This window comes from Petaurus breviceps, unplaced genomic scaffold (genome assembly GCF_028583685.1).
Source record: "Petaurus breviceps papuanus isolate PSGF00001 unplaced genomic scaffold, PetGlider_PUasm1.0 90842, whole genome shotgun sequence".
In the NCBI taxonomy this organism is placed as follows: domain Eukaryota; kingdom Metazoa; phylum Chordata; class Mammalia; order Diprotodontia; family Petauridae; genus Petaurus; species Petaurus breviceps.
The window spans coordinates 19,964,368-19,981,756 of NW_027187358.1; the positions used below are offsets into that span (position 1 = coordinate 19,964,368).

The 17,389-nt window shown below is 36.7% G+C and overlaps 1 protein-coding gene and 1 long non-coding RNA gene across 2 annotated transcripts in view; one reads left to right on the forward strand and one right to left on the reverse strand.

Moving 5' to 3' along the window:
• LOC138148950 (uncharacterized) overlaps nucleotides 1-10,460 on the reverse strand; it is a 16,309-nt gene extending 5,849 nt beyond the window's left edge. The window contains exons 1-2 of the long non-coding RNA XR_011165210.1: nucleotides 10,003-10,460; nucleotides 9,358-9,425 (exon numbers count right to left, since the gene is read on the reverse strand). This is a non-coding gene — a long non-coding RNA (uncharacterized lncRNA). The remainder of the gene's footprint in view (nucleotides 1-9,357; nucleotides 9,426-10,002) is intronic.
• Nucleotides 1-17,389, forward strand: part of ACYP2 (acylphosphatase 2) — a 227,762-nt gene that overhangs the window by 187,699 nt on the left and 22,674 nt on the right. The gene's annotated exons all lie outside the window — the stretch shown is intronic.

Consider the following 17,389-nt stretch of genomic DNA (forward strand, 5'->3'; position numbering starts at 1 on the left):
CCAGGATTTCTGTAAACATACAACAAGAAAATCCTTCTTCAGGGCTTCTGAACCAACAGCAAGGTTCCAAGCCCTCTGCAACAACAGGACTGTCTTTCACCAGTGGACAAATCTGGCAAAACAGCATCAAAACAGACAGACAAAGTACCAGCTGTTGCCATGTCTCCTCAGTCCTTGGCAGCTCTGGGTGGCAGCTCTCAAAAGTCCTGGGCAATTCAAAGTAGCCTCAGCAATCCTCTCAGTCTCTCTCTGGCTCCAAGGTGCTGCTTCCAAAAAGTTCTTCTGCCTCTGTCTTTTCTTGTGTCTCTCTAAATTTATGTCACCAGCTCCTCCCAGTTCAGCCCTCTCTTTTCATGTCAACAAGTCCATCCCACAAATGGGATTCACAAGCTTTGGGTTCTAACACAATCAATTTGAAAACCAAACCAATACAGGGGGATATTTATATTCCATTACTATTACACCAAAACTAGATTTTTTTTTTAATGATTGCTGCTGTATGATATAGATTGTGGTCTGGAAGTGTTTTCCCCTTCATTCCTACTTCTTTTTAATCATATACCTTCATAGTCTACTTGTTTTTCCAAATGAAATTTTTTAAAACAATTTTAAGAAGTTCTGTAAAATATTTACTTGGGAATTTGATTGGTATAACATTAAAAGTGTAAGTTAATTTTGGTAGTATTTTCATTTTTATTATACTGGCATGGCTTAGCCATGAGCTCTGAATATTTATCTGGCTATTTAAATTGTTCTTAATTTCTTTAAGGAGCACATTATAATTGAATCTGTACCAGTCTTTTTGTGTTGATCCCTCAGATATTTTACACATTTTTAGTTATTTGGAATGAAATTTTCCTATTATTGCTTCTTATATTTTTTCAATGATTTAAGGATTTATTTTGTAGGCTGCTATTTTGCTGAAACTATTAATTGTTTCAATTAGCATCTTTCCTGATTCCATAGGATTTTCTAAGAGAATCATCATATCAGCAAACAAGAATAGTTTTATCTCTTTACCTATCTTTATTCTTTTAATTTCTTTCTCTTGTGTTGTTGCTATTGCTAGCATTTCCAAAACTATAACAAATGAATGTGCTTTGCTCTCATATTTATTGAAAAAGATTCTATCATATCATCATTGCATATGATATTTCCTTTTGGTGTTAGATGGTATTATGATATTAAAATAAGCTCTCTCTACACCTCTGCTTTATAGGGTTTTGAGAATAAAAGGGTCTTGTACTTTGTCAAGTTTTTCTACATCAATTGAAGTGATCATGTGATAATTTAGTTTTAATATGATTAATTATATAATTATAAATTAAATATCATTAATCATTAAAATTTCACTTTAATAAAGTATAATTTTAATATGACATTGTAAAATGTAGAATGAGACCCAGGTTTATGGGCATACAATTATATTCTATTACTTCTCTTGACCTTAATTGAAAAAAAAGTTATGATTATTCTTAATTCAGCCTTCTACCGTGTATAAGGAAAGTTTGTGATTATTTTTTGCTTTGACTTTATTAAATAAATCTTTCATGTTTAATCATGTGTAGTGTCACTCTGACTGACACCACTGTATTTGTATAAATGGATAGCACACCAGTGAGGTCTCAGGAGCTAAAGTGATGATTAGTAGGAATATATTCCCCCTACCCTAGGGTTGCCCCACCAATGTTCTGAGATAAGTTGAATAGTAACTGAGTGACAATAGCCAGGGCCAGGACCCTTTGCCCCCCTGAAAATCCATAGGTTTGCCTGCTAGCATGTGCATGTTGGACCAGTCCAGTGAGATTGAAGATGGTGAGGAGTGCATACATTGTTGAGCATGAGCTATAGCCCTCAACTATATTGTTAGTATGGTGGGTCCTGCATCATGCCTGGGCTTCACTAATGAGCCCATTTCCTTCTTTGATAAAAATATAACCTGGAAGAGATCAGCTATATGCTGTGGATATAGGGTAACTGGATTTCATTAAGATATTTGGTAAAGTTTCTCATTTTATCCTTGAAATAAGAAGAGTTGTTAGCTGAGTGACAGGAAAGCACTGTAAATTAATAGCTGATTAAACAGTCATACCAAAGAATTGTAATTCACATCATTAAGGGATGTCTCTAGTAGCACCCCACAGGGTTCTGACTTAGTCCTGTATTGTATGACACTTCTTCAGTGCCTTGGATGAAGATATATAAGGCATATCTATAATGAGGACTATGTAAAGACTTGAGGAGTAGCTAACATGTCGGATGAGGGACTCAGAATCTCCAAATAATCTTAACAGGTTGTAACACTAGACATAATTAACAAGATATAATCTGATAAGAGGAAATATAAAGTTTAGAACTTAGATTCAAAAGGTAAATAGCAAACCTATAAAAATATAGACCTCCACTAACAATAGTTCATAAGGAAAAGAGTTAGAAGTTTTAGTTGACATCAAGCTTAATATGATTAATTTAGTTTTTCTGCTGATGACACGTGGTAGCAAGTTGTAGGAGAGACAGCCTGGCATAGTAGATAGAAAGACAACCTTGGAGTAAAGAAGGACTGTGATGAAGCCCTATCTTTACTATGGACTGGTTATGTGACCCTCAGCTCTCAATGCCTGAAACAACTTTTTTAAAACTATAAATTGCAAAATGATTGGTAGAAGGAGATTCCTCACTTGGAATGCTGAGGGCATCACTCATTCTGATACCATTATAACTCTAGACCAAAACAAAAGAACAAAAAACTATCACATATACTCAGTACATTTTTAAAAAATGCATATTCCCCATTGTTGTTCAGTAGCTGTTACAATGTCTTTTGCAAGTAGTCTTCAATTGATATTTATGTTTAATTTAAATATCCTGACATATTAAAAATTATATTTGCAGCATCAAGACTGTGTCATTCTTTGAAATAAGATTAAAAATAGGATTTATGGCTTGATAGGACTTTAGAGATTGTGTCATTTTTATATTTACTTATCATCATGGAGCTGTAAGGGACCTCAGGCATCTAATCCAACTCATTCATATTACAGATGAGGAGATTGAGGCCCAGAACATTTAATTAATTATCCAAGGTCATACAAGTAGTAAGCTTTAGAGGCAAAATCTGAATCTAGATCCTCTGATTCCAGAGGCAGTGCTCTTTTCACTGTACCATGCTGCCTACTTTACAGGTGAAGAAATTAAGACTTGGGTAAGTGACTTGCTCAAGGTCATAAATGTGATGTTAAATCTACGTTTCAAATCCAGATCCTCTTACCCAAGATCCAGGGCTCATTCCATTATACCACATTGCCTCAGTTTTCTCATCTCTAAAATGAAGGGGGTGAGGAACAGACATCACTGAGTGAATCCAGGCAATTATTTAAGGCTCACAGGTATAACACCTGATTGATTATATGCATCTCTGGTCTTATCCTCTTGTAATCTGTGATTTTGACCTTTAGTTTCTTATTAATGCCTGGTGCCATTGATCTTTCATGTCCCTGACTGGTTTAGCAACCTAACTCTGGTCCTCCACATTCCAATTTTTGGCCTTCCAATTTAACTCAGATGTCCTGAGTTCCTGATTACTGTATCTTGTTTATGTCCTCTCCTTCAATATATTTTTCTAGTCCCAGTTTGGTAACCTAATCCCAAACCTAGATTTCCCTTTTAGTAGTTTTGTGTTTTAACCCTGCACTAGTCTCTAACTACTATTTACCCAACCATACAGCATCTCAGGAAGTAAGAGCCTAAGCTCCTTCCTTTGACAATTGAAGATACCTTGTGGGTATCAGCTTTTCCCCTTGACATCTGCCAAGATATGAATCTCCTTGTCAGTCATTAATCATTAGGCAGAAATCAGATATTCAGACATAGTCCCAATTTCAGGAGGTACTATCATAATAGCTCAAGTGTGTATGTACATTGCTGTTTTATTGATTAGTCCTGTCTGACTTTTTGTGACCCTATTTGGGGTTGTTGTTTTTTTTTTTTTGGCAAAGAGGTTAGAGTAGTTTGCCATTTCCTTCTCTAGTTCATTTTATAGATGAGGAAACTGAAATAAACAAGGTTAAGTGATTTCCCCAGGGTCACATAGCTAGTAAGTATCTGAGGTCTAACTTGAACTCAGGTCCTCCTAACTCCAGACCTGGCATGCTGTATACAGTGCCACACACACATATACATATACATATACATATACATATACATATACATATACATATACATATACATATACATATACATATACACATATACATATGTTGGAAAAAGCTGTCAATATTTTGCATTCTGTCATCTTAACAGTTTTATTTTCTCAGACAACCCACTCCCCCACTACAGCCCCAACAAAATACATTTCTTGGAGTTAAAAAAAAATTATATCTTGTGCCTCTCCTTCTTGATCTTCACAATGGGAAATGATACCTTGTGATAGTAATGGCAATTAAAGATTCCCCTGTATTGGCTTGGTTTTCAAATTGATTGTGTTAAAACCCAGAGCTTGTTAATCCCACCTGTGGGATGGACTTTTTGATGTGAAAAGAAAGTACTGAACTGGGAGGAGCTGGTGATGTAGATTTGGAGACACAAGAGAGAGGCAGAAGAAACTTTTTTTTGGAAGCAGCACCTCGTGGAGAGAGAGAGACTAAGAGAATTGCTGGTGGCCGCTTTGAATTGCCCTGGACTTTTGAGACCTGCCCCCTGAGCTGCCAAGGACTGAGGAGACATGGCTGTTTTGCTGGTACTTTGTCTGTCTGTTTTGATGTTATTTTGCCAGATTTGTCCACTGGTGAAAGACAGTCCTTTTGTTGAAGAAGTCCTGGAACCTGGCTGTTCACTAAGAAGCCCTGAGACTGTCCTGCAGACAGAGAGTGAATACTGTCCCCTGGTGAAGGACAGTGCTGTTGTTGCAGGGGTCTGGAGACTGTCCTGCAGACAGAATGAATACTGTCCACTGGTGAAGGACAGTGCTGTTGTTGCAGGGGTCTGGAGACTGTCCTGCAGACAGAGTGAATACTGTCCACTGGTGAAGGACGGTGCTGTTGTTGCAGGGGTCTGGGAGCCTTTCTGTTGGTTCAGAAGCCCTGAAGAAGGATTTTCTTGTTGTATGTTTACAGAAATCCTGGGAGAGGGCTTTGCTAATGTGTTCAGGGGTTCTAGGACTGTTCTACAGACAGAGGATAAATTCATGAAGGGATTGGCAATGTATCTTATGGCCTTGCTAAGCCTTGTCTCCCCAGGAACTAAGATTGCTGAGAACTTGCCTTGTGTCAAGATGAAGAAAAGACCTCCATTTGGGTATTAAGTGCTGTGTTTAAACTTGATGTAACTCTGGGGTAGATTCAATTGTGATCCAGGGGTGGGGAACTTTTGACCTTATGTTTGGAAACTAATCTCCATTTGAGAAGAGGGGCTTTGTGGTGGACTTAATTAAGGTATAGCCTAGGGGTGGAGAAGTATTTAGAACAGAGACTTTGTAATTGATTGAATGATTGGAAGGTCCTGGGGTGGGGTAGTCCTTGGAGATTATTTAATCACATTTAGTAAATGCTGTATTTGGAATGATGTCATGTTTTGATCTTCTCTGTTCTTGGTTGGTCACTGAATAAAATGGAGAGCACCTATGCTGGTATTCTGAACCTTGGGAAGTTGCCTTTCCTTGGCATTATATTACATACCTTTAAGACAGAATAAATGGAATGTGTCTCTAAGATCATTTTAATAATAGTGTCAGTAAGGGCTCATGCCTAGAGTATTTTTTCACACTTATTCCCCCAAATCACAGAGGAAACAGAAGTATAAGGACTATAAGATATGTAAATACTTCATTGAGTCTGACCTAAGGCTTCTGACAGCTTCTGGCAACTAAATGTTTTTAGCTGCCTTTGCTCGAGTTTGTGACTATCAAGACCTCTATACTGTGCCTTTCCAGGGGAATACCACAGTGTAACCCACTCTTGGAACATTGGAAGTCAATGCTGAAGTTAGTGCTAGAAATCCAAAGTCGGAGATTCCCAGGCCAGCGCTACCTATAAGAACTCCATGCCAGTCCCTTAAGGAAATTGTCAAGAGTTATTTCCCATTTAAATCTTCTGAGGGTGCTTTAAAAAAAAGATAGATATACATCTTCTATCCCCTAATGGAGTATTGATTATTAACATTTATCCTTTCAGCAACTTCTCTGGGTTTGAAAAAAAATTAAGCAGCTAGCACTTGCATACTGTGTATCCATCACTAAGTGTAAGAATAGCATAATGTTCATCTGTTCAATACTAAGTATTTAAGTCTATGTGATGTATGTGAATGATAGAGAAACCCCAAATCCCAAAATTAAAAAAAAAATTCATGATTTAAAAATAAACATGAAACAAACTGCAGAGAAACATTTTAAAATAAAACTTACCAATATTTCTAATTTATTATTTTGCCTCTATATTGTATTACATTTTATAGAAAATACTTTTCTTGGATTTACTCAGGTTCCAACAAAAAAAAAGACCTCTAATACTGTTGAAACTTGACACACCACTTAGTGAGATCCCATTGTGCCTTTAAGTGCTTGGCTATCTTAGCTTCTTGGCCATTTCCTTCTGTCTCTTAATTGATTGAAAGTGTGCTCAACAATATTTCTGAAGCCAAGAATGTTTACTGCAGATGTGATATTTGGGAAAAGCTTTTTTTTAAATGGCCTAGATTTGGAAGCTTAGAAATGCCTACCCCCAAACTATACTCCAGCAAAAATCTCTACCTTCACACTATATATGGCAAAGATACCTGTGTAAGAAAGTATGTAAATAGCATAAATTACCATAATTAGACATTTAATAAATTTACCATGACTTAGAAACTGAAATCTACAACAGTGGACATTTATTAAGCAAACACCATGTTCCAGGCACTGGGCTGGGTGCTGGACATACAGACAAGAAAACAAAGTGGCCCCTGCTTCAAAGAGCTTATATTTTATTGGGCAGGGGGAAGAGGGAAAGGGGAGAATAACACGTTCACATAAAATTAAGTACAAAAATACATACAAGGTAGATACAGAGTAATTTCTGGCAAAATTGAGATAGGCTTTCCATAGAACAGAGCACTACACTGCTCCTTGAAGGAAGATGGGGATTGCATGAGATGGAGGTGAAGAATGACAGTGTTCCTAGCATGGGAGTAGATCGTACAAAGGCATGGAGGTAGAAGATGAAATGTTGTATATATGGACCAGTAAGTAGTCTGGTTTTTAGAACGCAAGAGTCTAGAATGAATATGGAAAAGATTTTACAAATCTCCAGGTGCTTTGTAAATGCTAGCTATTAATGGAGTAGGGTAAAATTGAAGCATTAATATTATTGGAGAAGCAGTAAGAAGTAAGACAAGCTAGGCTGAAATTTCTCCTTTCAATTAATCAACAAGTAATAGCAAACCACTCCAGTATTTTTGTCAAGAAAATCCCATGTGGGGTCATGAAAAGTCAGGTACAACTGAAACGACTAAACAACAAAATTTAATAAGTACTTATTATGTGGAGTAGGTAGGAGGTACATGAACACCTAGGTGGTGCAGTGGATGGAGTGTCAGGGTTGGACTCAGAAGGACCTTAGTTTAAATCCAGTCTCCAACATTTACTAGTGGTGTGACCCTAGCCAAGTCACTTAACCCTGTTTGCTTCAGTTTCCTCATCTGTAAAATGAGCTAGAAAAGGAGGTAAGTAGGTGGTTCAATAGAGATAGAGTGCTGGACCTAGAGTCAGGCAGACCTGAGTTCAAATCCAGCCTCTGATAACTTACTACCCATATGACTTTAGGCAAGTCACCTACCCTCTCTTTGCCCTAATCCACTGAAGAAGGAAATGGCAAACCACTCCAGTGTTTTGAAAGAAAATGTTTTGAAAAAAACTCCATGAACAGAATGGTCTGCTGGGTCACAAAGAGTCAGACACAACTAAAGGGCTGAGCATCAGCAGCAACAACTTACTATGTGACAAGCACTGTTCTGGGTACTTTGGGATACAAGGACAAAGAAAATTCAAAGAATGAAATTATTGCCATTCTCAATTAGCTTACATTCTACACACTGTGTGACCCCAAGCAAATCACTTAACCTTTAATGTTCCAGGTATCATTAAAAGATTGGAGAAATGGCAAAAATCCGATATATATATATAAAAATATTTATAACTGCTCTTTTTGTGGTGGCAAAAACTGGAAGCTAAGAGAATGGCCATCAATTGAGGAGTAACCAAATAAATTGTTGTATATGAATGTGATGGAATATTATTGTGCTGTAAGAAATGAGGAAATAAGTTATTTCAAAGAGACCTGGAAAGACTTATATGAACTGATGCAGTGTGAAGTAAGCAAAACCAGAACTGCAGCATCAATATTACAAAAATAAGGAATTTTGACTGAGTGATGAATAATGAAATGAGCAGAACCAGTAGAATAGTTTATACAATAACAACAACTTTGTAAGAACTATCATCAATACAATGACCTTCCATTATTACAGAGAACTAAAGATGAAACATGCTATACTTTTTGTACATAGCCATTGAGGGAATATATTTTACTTAATTATGAATATTTGTTGCAAAGAATTTTTTCTCTTTTTTTCAGTGAGGTATGAGGTGAAAAGAAGAGAAAATAGATAAATTAATAAAAAAAACTTAGATAAAGAGGTGGATGCTATAGATGTAGAATTTTGTATGAATTCTCAGATGAGGTCACTATAATTGTTGGTTTTACTTAATTGTTTTACTTTGTTACAAGTGATTTCCTCTGGAGTATGGGATGAAATTTGTAATTGTATATAATGCAAAACAAAATATCGATAAAACTTTTTTAAAAAGCACTATGTTGCAAATTAGTTAGATAATTAGCATTGGTAAAAGTAGTTTCCTCACTGTGGACTCCCTACACTAATATAATCACAGTACAGACCAAAAGCTGTTTTAAATTGGAGTTATATAGAAAAAGCAAAACAAACAAAAACAAAAAAAAAAAAACCAAAAAAATTCTGTTCTTGAATATAAGACAGCTTTCCGCGCTTATCTTAAAACCAGAAAGGAAGAATGAGCCATTTGATCAATTCCAAACAGATCTGCACAAGGTAATGAAAAGAAGGAATTAATTTGGGAGTAGAATAATAGTAACAAAGAACTAAATAGCTGCAGAGATTGCTTTAAAAAATTTGGTGTTTACCTCCACAAAAGTCCTAGTCTGATGTGGTATGGAAATGACTCTGTTCTTGAAGACTTTGCCAGTGAAGCCAATCCTACCAAGCTCTTATAGATCTTACAAAACTAGAAAGTCTCCAAGGATGGGCCCGGTGATAACATTTCTATCTTTTTGTCAAGTACCAACTCACCTCAATTCATAGATGCTCATCACCAGACTGCTTATGGGATAATAGAGCAGTTAGATGGTGCAGTGGTCCTGGAGTCAAGAAGATATGAGTTCAAATATGGCCTTAGACACTTACTAACTTTATGACTTTAGATAAGTCCCTTAACCTCCATCTCAGTTTCCTCAACTGTAAAACAGGGATTGTAATAGCACTTACCTCCCATGGTTCTTATGAAGATCAAATAAAATATTTTTAAAGTGCTTAGCACAGTACCTAGTACATAGTAGGTGCTGTATAAATCCTAGCTCTTATTATGATATTTTTTGCTTGAGCCCTACAAAAAAAGATCTTTTACTAAACTGTACAGAGATTGAAATCTGTATGAGTGGAGGGGAGTATTCATAACAACAAAATTACAGGTCCTACCTTCATGCTGAGGTGTGTGTGTGGGGGGAAGTATGCTTTAAATATAACCCTTGTTGATGTTCTCTGTTTCTCTTATTCATTTGTGCCCCCCCCCCCAAGGAATATCATTGTATGGCACTGTCCCAAGGGATGATCATCAACTCCCCTTATTACCTCAACCCCAGTGGAGATCTATACCATCCCTGTGGTTCATAGTACTGTCCTTGATTTTACTCCTAGAGGGGAAAGGTTGGTACTCACAACTCTGGCTCTGCCATACATTATTCAGTGCTGTTTAGCTCTCTTCCACAGATGCAGTTGTTCCTTCTCCCAGGAGATGGTGCAATTCTTAAGCAGCTGGTCTAGGAGAAATTATGTTATCATTCATTCACTCCCAAGGTCAGAATAGATCTGAACTATTTTCTCTGCCACAGATGCTCTCTAGCAGTTGCTCCTTCTTAGAAAATGATGCCAGCTCTTTAGTAGCTGAACTAAGGGAAAGACTAATAGTGTCAGGGCTTTTCAAGCCTAGGGTTAAGAATGACATCAAGCTATTGACTCTTCCTGCTAAAACCTGGTCCCATAGTCCTTTTCCATTATAAACAAAGGATCTCTTCTAGTACTGTGGGAAGAATCTTCTACTTGTCCTGATCACATGAGTTTCACTTTTATATCCTAGGTGAATAAGGATGAATTTTCCCAAGTGGTCTTCTCTCTTCCACTCTGCAGACAAGACCGTTTCCCACTGGCTTAGAACCTCCCATTAGGATCTGAAGTATTCTTACTCATCTTGTTTGTTTCTCTATGCCCTAACTTACCAGAGAGCTGTTGGAGCTGGCTGTGTAAATTGTTGCTTTTGAAAAACTCTAGAAAACAGTAAGTGGAAGAAGGGGCAAAGCTTTCAATATGGGCATGTATTATGCAAAACCATGGTATAGGGCAGAAGCAATCTCACTAGATAACTAAGAATTCAATAAACAAATTATCCTTTTAAAAAAATTTTTGGTCTTTATTAACTTGTTCGTTTACTTTTAGTTTACAAGATTCAGTATAACAATTTTTGAGTTTCAAATTTTCTTCCCCGCCCTCCCCCCAGCCCCTCTATGGCGGCATACAATCAAGTATAAGATCTGGAAATACTTTCACATTGGACATTAGTCAGGTTATACAGAAGAACTGTAATGGATAGAATGAACAGTGGGAAAGAGGAAACAAAACTAAACAAGAAAAAGAAAGACAGCAGGTAGTTTGCTTCAATCTGCATTCAAACTGTTCTTTCTAGTTCTTTTCGCTGAATGTAGACATCTCTTTCTATCATGAGTCTTTTGGAGTTGTCTTATAACCCTGCATTGCTGAGAAGAGTCCATTCTATCAAAGTCGGTCGTCACACATACGTTGTGTCTGTAATTGTGTACAAATTTCTCCTGGTTCTGTTCTTCTCACTCAGCATCAGTTCATATAAGCCTCTCCAGGTAAATATGAAGTGCATCTGCTCCTTGTTTCTTATAGCACAGTAGTATTCCATCACATTCATATACCACAACTTGTTAAGCCATTCCCCAATTGATGGGCATCCCCTTAATTTCCAATTCTTTGCCTCCACAAAAAGAGCTGCTATAAATATTTTTATACATATGGGTCTCCCTCCCACTTCTAAGATCTCTTTGGGATACAACCCTAGAAGTGGTATTGCTGGGTCAAAGGGTATGAAATTACTTATAGCCCTTCAGGCATAGTTCCAGATTGCTCTCCAGAATGGGTGAATCAGTTCACAACTCCACCAGCAATGCATTAGTGTTCCAATTTTTCCACATCCTCTCCAGAATTTGTCATTTTCCTGTTTTGTAATCTTAGCCAATCTGACCAGTGAGATGTGGAACCTCAGAGTTGTTTTGGTTTGCATTTCTCTAATCAATAGTGATTTAGAGCATTTTTTCATATGCTTATAGATATCTTTAATTTCTTCCTCTGAAAACTGCCTGTTCACATCCTTTGACCATTTATCAATTGGGGAATGACTTAAACAAATAATTCTTTAAAAGGTAGAGGAAGGGGCAGCTAGGTGCCACAGTGAATAGAGCAGTGACCCTGGAGTCAGGAGGACCTGAGCTCAAATCCAGCCTCAGACATTTGACACTTATTAGCTGTGTGACCCTGGGCAAGTCACTTAACCCCAAATGCCTCCCTTTCTCCCCTCCAAAAAACAAGTAGAGGAAACAATGAAGCAGATGTTATTCTGGACCTAGTTTAGACCTATGAAGAAGCACTAAACTATTGGTGATGGGAAAGTTGGGGAAAAGTGATCACTTCCTCTTAGAATTTGTGAGAAAGAAAAAATGGGCATAGTCTGGCATGCATCCTAGATTTCAAAGCTGAATTCAGAGGGTTCAGATAAAAGACAGATAGTATCACTTAACTCAAAATTTTACATGTGAACTCAATCAACAAGCATTTATTATATACCTGCTATATGATAAGCACAGTCCAAGAGGAATGGGAAGATCTTAAAAATGAAATTTCTGAAGATAAAATCAGATGTAATTTTGATTAGGAAGAAAAGACTAAAATCATCTAAAGAGGCTCAGATGGATGCACAAGGAAGTCATCAAGAAAATTAGATTTAAAATATTTGTAGAAGATGGAAGAAGGACTGGTAATAAATCTAAAAGTATGGCATGTCCCCTAAGATCTCTAAGAAAAATGTCAAGATCATGAAAGGTTCAAAATTAGTTTATCCCTTGTGGAAAAATTGGAACACTAATGCATTGCTAGTAGTGTTGTGAACTTATCCAACCATTCTGGAGAGCAATCTGGAATTATGCCCAAAGGGCTATAAATAATTTCATACCCTTTGACCCAGCAATACCACTTCTAGGGTTGTGTCCCAAAGAGATCTTAGAAGTGGGAGGAAGACTCATATGTACAAGAATATTTATAGCAGCTCTTTTTGTGGTGGCAAAGAATTGGAAATTAAGGGGGTGCCCATCAATTGGGGAATGGCTGAACAAGCTGTGGTATATGAATGTAATGGAATACTATTGTGCTATAAGAAACGAGGAGCAGAAGCACTTCATATTTATCTGGAGAGGCTTATATGAACTGATGCTGAGTGAGAAGAACAGAACCAGGAGAAATTTGTACACAATTATAGACACAATGTATGTGTGATGACTAACTTTGATAGACTGAACTCTTCTCAGCAATGCAGGATTATAAGTCAACTCCAAAAGACTCATGATGGAGAGAGATGTCTACATCCAGAGAAAGAACTAGAAAGAACTGAGTTTGAATGCAGATTGAAGCAAGTTACCTGATCTTTTTCTTTTTCTTGTTTGGTTTTATTTTCTCTTTAACATCTAATGTGAAAGTATTTGCAGATCCTATACTTGACTGTATGCCGCCATGGGGGGGAGGAGAGGGGGACAAAATTTGAAACTCAAGAAATTGTGGAATTGAACCTCGTAAACTAAAAGTAAACAAATTAATAAAAAAATCAAAACAAAAAAACAGCACATAGGTTGATTATTTTTTTCTTATTTAATGTGAATGGATTGTAGTAGCAAAGATAACAGTGAATTATAATCAGTATGGAAGGTTCCTTGTTTGTTTTAAACTTTTTTATTTTCTCAACTGTTCTGTAGATTAAATATGTGATCATTTCACATTTTTGGTTATAGTTAGCCAATTTTTTTAAGCAATTGGTGTTAAGTAACTTGCTTAAGGTTACATGGCCAGTTATTTCTGGGTATGGTGCTAAGTATCTGAGCCCAGATTCAATCCCCCAAGTCATCCCGACACTGGGGCTGGTGCTCTTACTCGCTGAGCCACCTGGCCGCCCCTTAGTTAGCCATTTAAAAAAATATATTTTTATTTATTTTGTTAAATATTTCTCAATTACTTTTAAAATAATTTTAACAATCATTTTTAAACTTTTGAGGTCCAAATTCTCTCCTTTCCTCTGACCCCTCCCACTTCTTGAGAAGGAAGTTCTTTGATTTTGAAACATATGTCCATATTAGCCATGTTGCAAAAGAAAAAGCAAACAAAATAAAATAACAAAAATAAAGTAGAAAAAAATCACGCTTCAATCTTCATTCAGAGTTCATTAGTTCTCTCCCTGGAGATGAATAGCATTTTTCATCATGGGTCCTTTGGAACTGACTTGGGTCCTTTGGAAACATCTTGGATCATTGTCTTCAACAAAATAAGCTAAGTCTTTTGTAGTTGGTCATCTTTGCAATATTCCTGTTGCTGTGTACAATGTTCTCCTGATTCTGCTTTCTTCACCTTGCATGAGATCATGTAAGTCTTAGCAGGTTTTTCTGAAACCATCCTCTTTATCATTTCTTATAAAACAATTGTATTTCATAACAATCATATACCACAACTTGTTCAGCTTTTCTCCAATTGATGTACATGCTAATTTCTAATTTTTTGCCACCACAAAAAGAGCTGCTATAAATATTTTTATACATTTAGTTCCTTTTTCTTTTTTTTTTTTATCTCTTTGGAGTACAGACCTAGTAATAGGATTTCTGAATCAAAGAGTATATACAGTTTGATTTTATCTGAGATAATTTTCCTCGTTCTTCCTATCCCTCCCTCCCTTCTCCCAGGATATCCCTTTCTCACCTATAGTTTTTTTACTACACCCCAACATAATTGACTCATTCTCATATGCTCTTTCTATATAGAATCCTTCTAACTGCCTTAATAAAGTGCTTAGATTATGTATATATATATATATATGTATTAGGTTATATATATGTGTATATACATACATATATATCTACACATATATATGTGTGTATAATCTCACCATGTAGAAGGGTAAACAATTTAACCTTATTGAGTTCCTTGTAATTTATCTTTCACATTTACCTTTTTATGCTTCTCTTGAGTGTCGTATTTGAAAGTCAAATTTTCTGTTTAACTCTGATCTTTTCATCAGGGATGCTTGAAAGTCCTCCTTTTCATTAAATATCCACTTTTTCCCTTGAAAGATTATACTCAGTTTTTCTGGGTAGTTTACTTTTTGTTGTAATCCCAGCACTTTTGCCTTCCATAATATCATATTCTAAGTCCTATGATTCTTTAATGTGGTATCTATTAAATCTTGTGTGATCCTGACTGTGGCTCTATGGTATTTGAATAGTTTCTTTCCTCCTGCTTGAAATATTTTCTCTTTGACTTGGGAGCTCTGGAATTTGGCTACAATATTCCTGGGGGCTTTCGTTTTGGGATCTCTTTCAGGAGGTGATGAATAGATTCTTTCAATTTGTCTTTTACCTCCTGGTTCTAGGACATTGGGGCAGTTTTCCTTGATAATTTCTTGAAATATGATATGATATATTTCTTTCAGGTAGTCCCAGTAATTCTTAAATTATCTCTCTTTGATCTATTTTCCAAGTAAGCTGTTTTTCTGATGAGAAAATTTGCATTTTCTTCCCATTTTTCAGTCTTTTGACTTTGTTTTATTGTTTCTTGATGTCTCATGGAGTCATTAGTTTCCACTTGCCTAATTCTACTTTTTAAAGAATCAGTTTGTTCAGTGAGCTTTTGTACTTTTTTTTCCATTTGGCCAATTCTGTTTTTAAGGTGTTATTTTTTCAGTATTTTTGTGCCTCTTTTACCTAACTATTAATTGTCTTTTCATATTTTTCCTTTGCTTTCATTTCTTCACCTAATTTTTCCTCTACCACTCTTATTTGATTTTGAAAATTATTTTTTAGCTCTTTCAGGAATTCTTGGACTTTTGTCCAGTTCACATTTTTTTTTCAAGGCTCTGCATGTATGTTTTGACTTCATTGTCTCCACCTGAGTTTGTGCCTTGATCTTCCCTGTCACCACAGTAGCTTTTTATGGTCAGATTATTTTTTCTCATTTTCCATCCTATTTGTTGAATTGGAATTTTTTGTTAAAGTTAGACTCTATTCCCAGAGTAGGGGGTGGAGGGGCTCTGTCTCAAGTTCCAGTCTTTTTTGCACTGCTGTTTTTCAGAGCTAGTTCTGGGGGTTGGAAGTGTTTAGTGTTTCCACGGTGGTGTGATCTGGGGAAAGCTGTGGTCATTGCTCTCTTGGTCTTCACTCTGGTCCTTATCCAGGAAGGGGTCCTGATCCTTTGGGATTGCAGTCAATACTGCTTCTCCAGGTACCTCTTCCCCTGAGATCAGAAACAATCCTGTTCCTCAGGGAGCCTTGTCCCTTGGGAGTCACACATGGTACTGCTCCTCAGGCCTTCCACTCCATTTGACTGAAAGTGCTCCTCTCCACCCTTAAACCATGACCCAGAAGTGGGTACAGACAATGGAGTTGCCAAACAGCATCTGGTCCCACATCCAGAGTTAGCACAGGGATTCCCTCTAATCTCTTTCTGACCAGTGTCTAGGTCCCTTATCACTCTGGCTTGGAAGCTCCCAAAGCTGCTGCTGCTGCTGCTGCTGTCTCCACCATGTAGTCCCACCATTACTGTTTCATCCATGTGGACTCCAGGCTAACCTCCTCTTTCATGTCACAGATCTCTATTTCCAACCTCAATTGTTGTCTTGGGCTGGAAGAATGTCTCATTCTGACCTTTTCTTGGTTTTACCACTCCATAATTCTATTTGAGGCATTATTTTAAAGTTGTTAGGAGAATTTGGTTGAATGTTTCTCTACTCTGCCATCTTGACTTCACCTCCAGAAGACCTGAAACGATTTTCTCAATCTTCAGGTAGTTGTTTGCTTCCCTGAATTGTGGGACTATGCTTTATTCACTACCCTGTCAGGATGCATGATAGACTTCTTTCACTTTAACAAAGTTGTTATACTTTTTCTTAAATATTCTGATAACTTTCCTCTTGATTTAAATGAATAAATAGTTCCTCTGAGGCCCCTTTTCTAAGAAGCTTCTCTTTACCAGTTGTATCCCCAGTAGGTATATCTTCCTTGTTCATATTTCCTCCATATTGACCTCCTGTCAGTCAACTCCTGATTCATCAAGACATTAACATCCCAAACCCTCATTTCCATCAGTGTGCTTAAAATAGGTTTTTTTTCCTAATCTATAACAGAAAAGGTGATACATTTATGACACATGTAACTATGGAGAGAAACTCTTCATCATAGCAATGAGGTCAGGAAGTGACTCTGCCCTTACAGAAATAAAATCACCTGAAAGACTGCTCATATCAGTTTGACAGGTAGGTCCCTCATCCATGGCTCATGTGATTTTCCTCTGATGTCTGATGGGTAGAATATCTCCCCTCACTTATTGAACACATTGTACTACAAACTAATTTCTTTTCATAGAAATAAATCCTTAAAATTATAATAAAGCTAATAGGAAAATAGATTTGTTTTATAAAAATTAATTCTCTCAGGACACATCTATCCTTGTACTTTTTGTCTTTTGTAGCTACTGAAAACACATGAACTACTGAAAACATTTAAATATCACTGAATAATAAATCAAAGTATAATTTTCTTGCCTTTTATTTCCAGTTGATGTTACAAACAAAACACATTTTGAAAGTATCCAGATCCTATTTTGGAGGGGGCATCTCTAAATGGGTGATTTGCCTCCAGAGACACTAAATTTCTTGGCCACACTGATGAGGCTGACAACTTGTGCAATTATAGTAGTGTGTTACCAAGCCAGATGGTTTGAA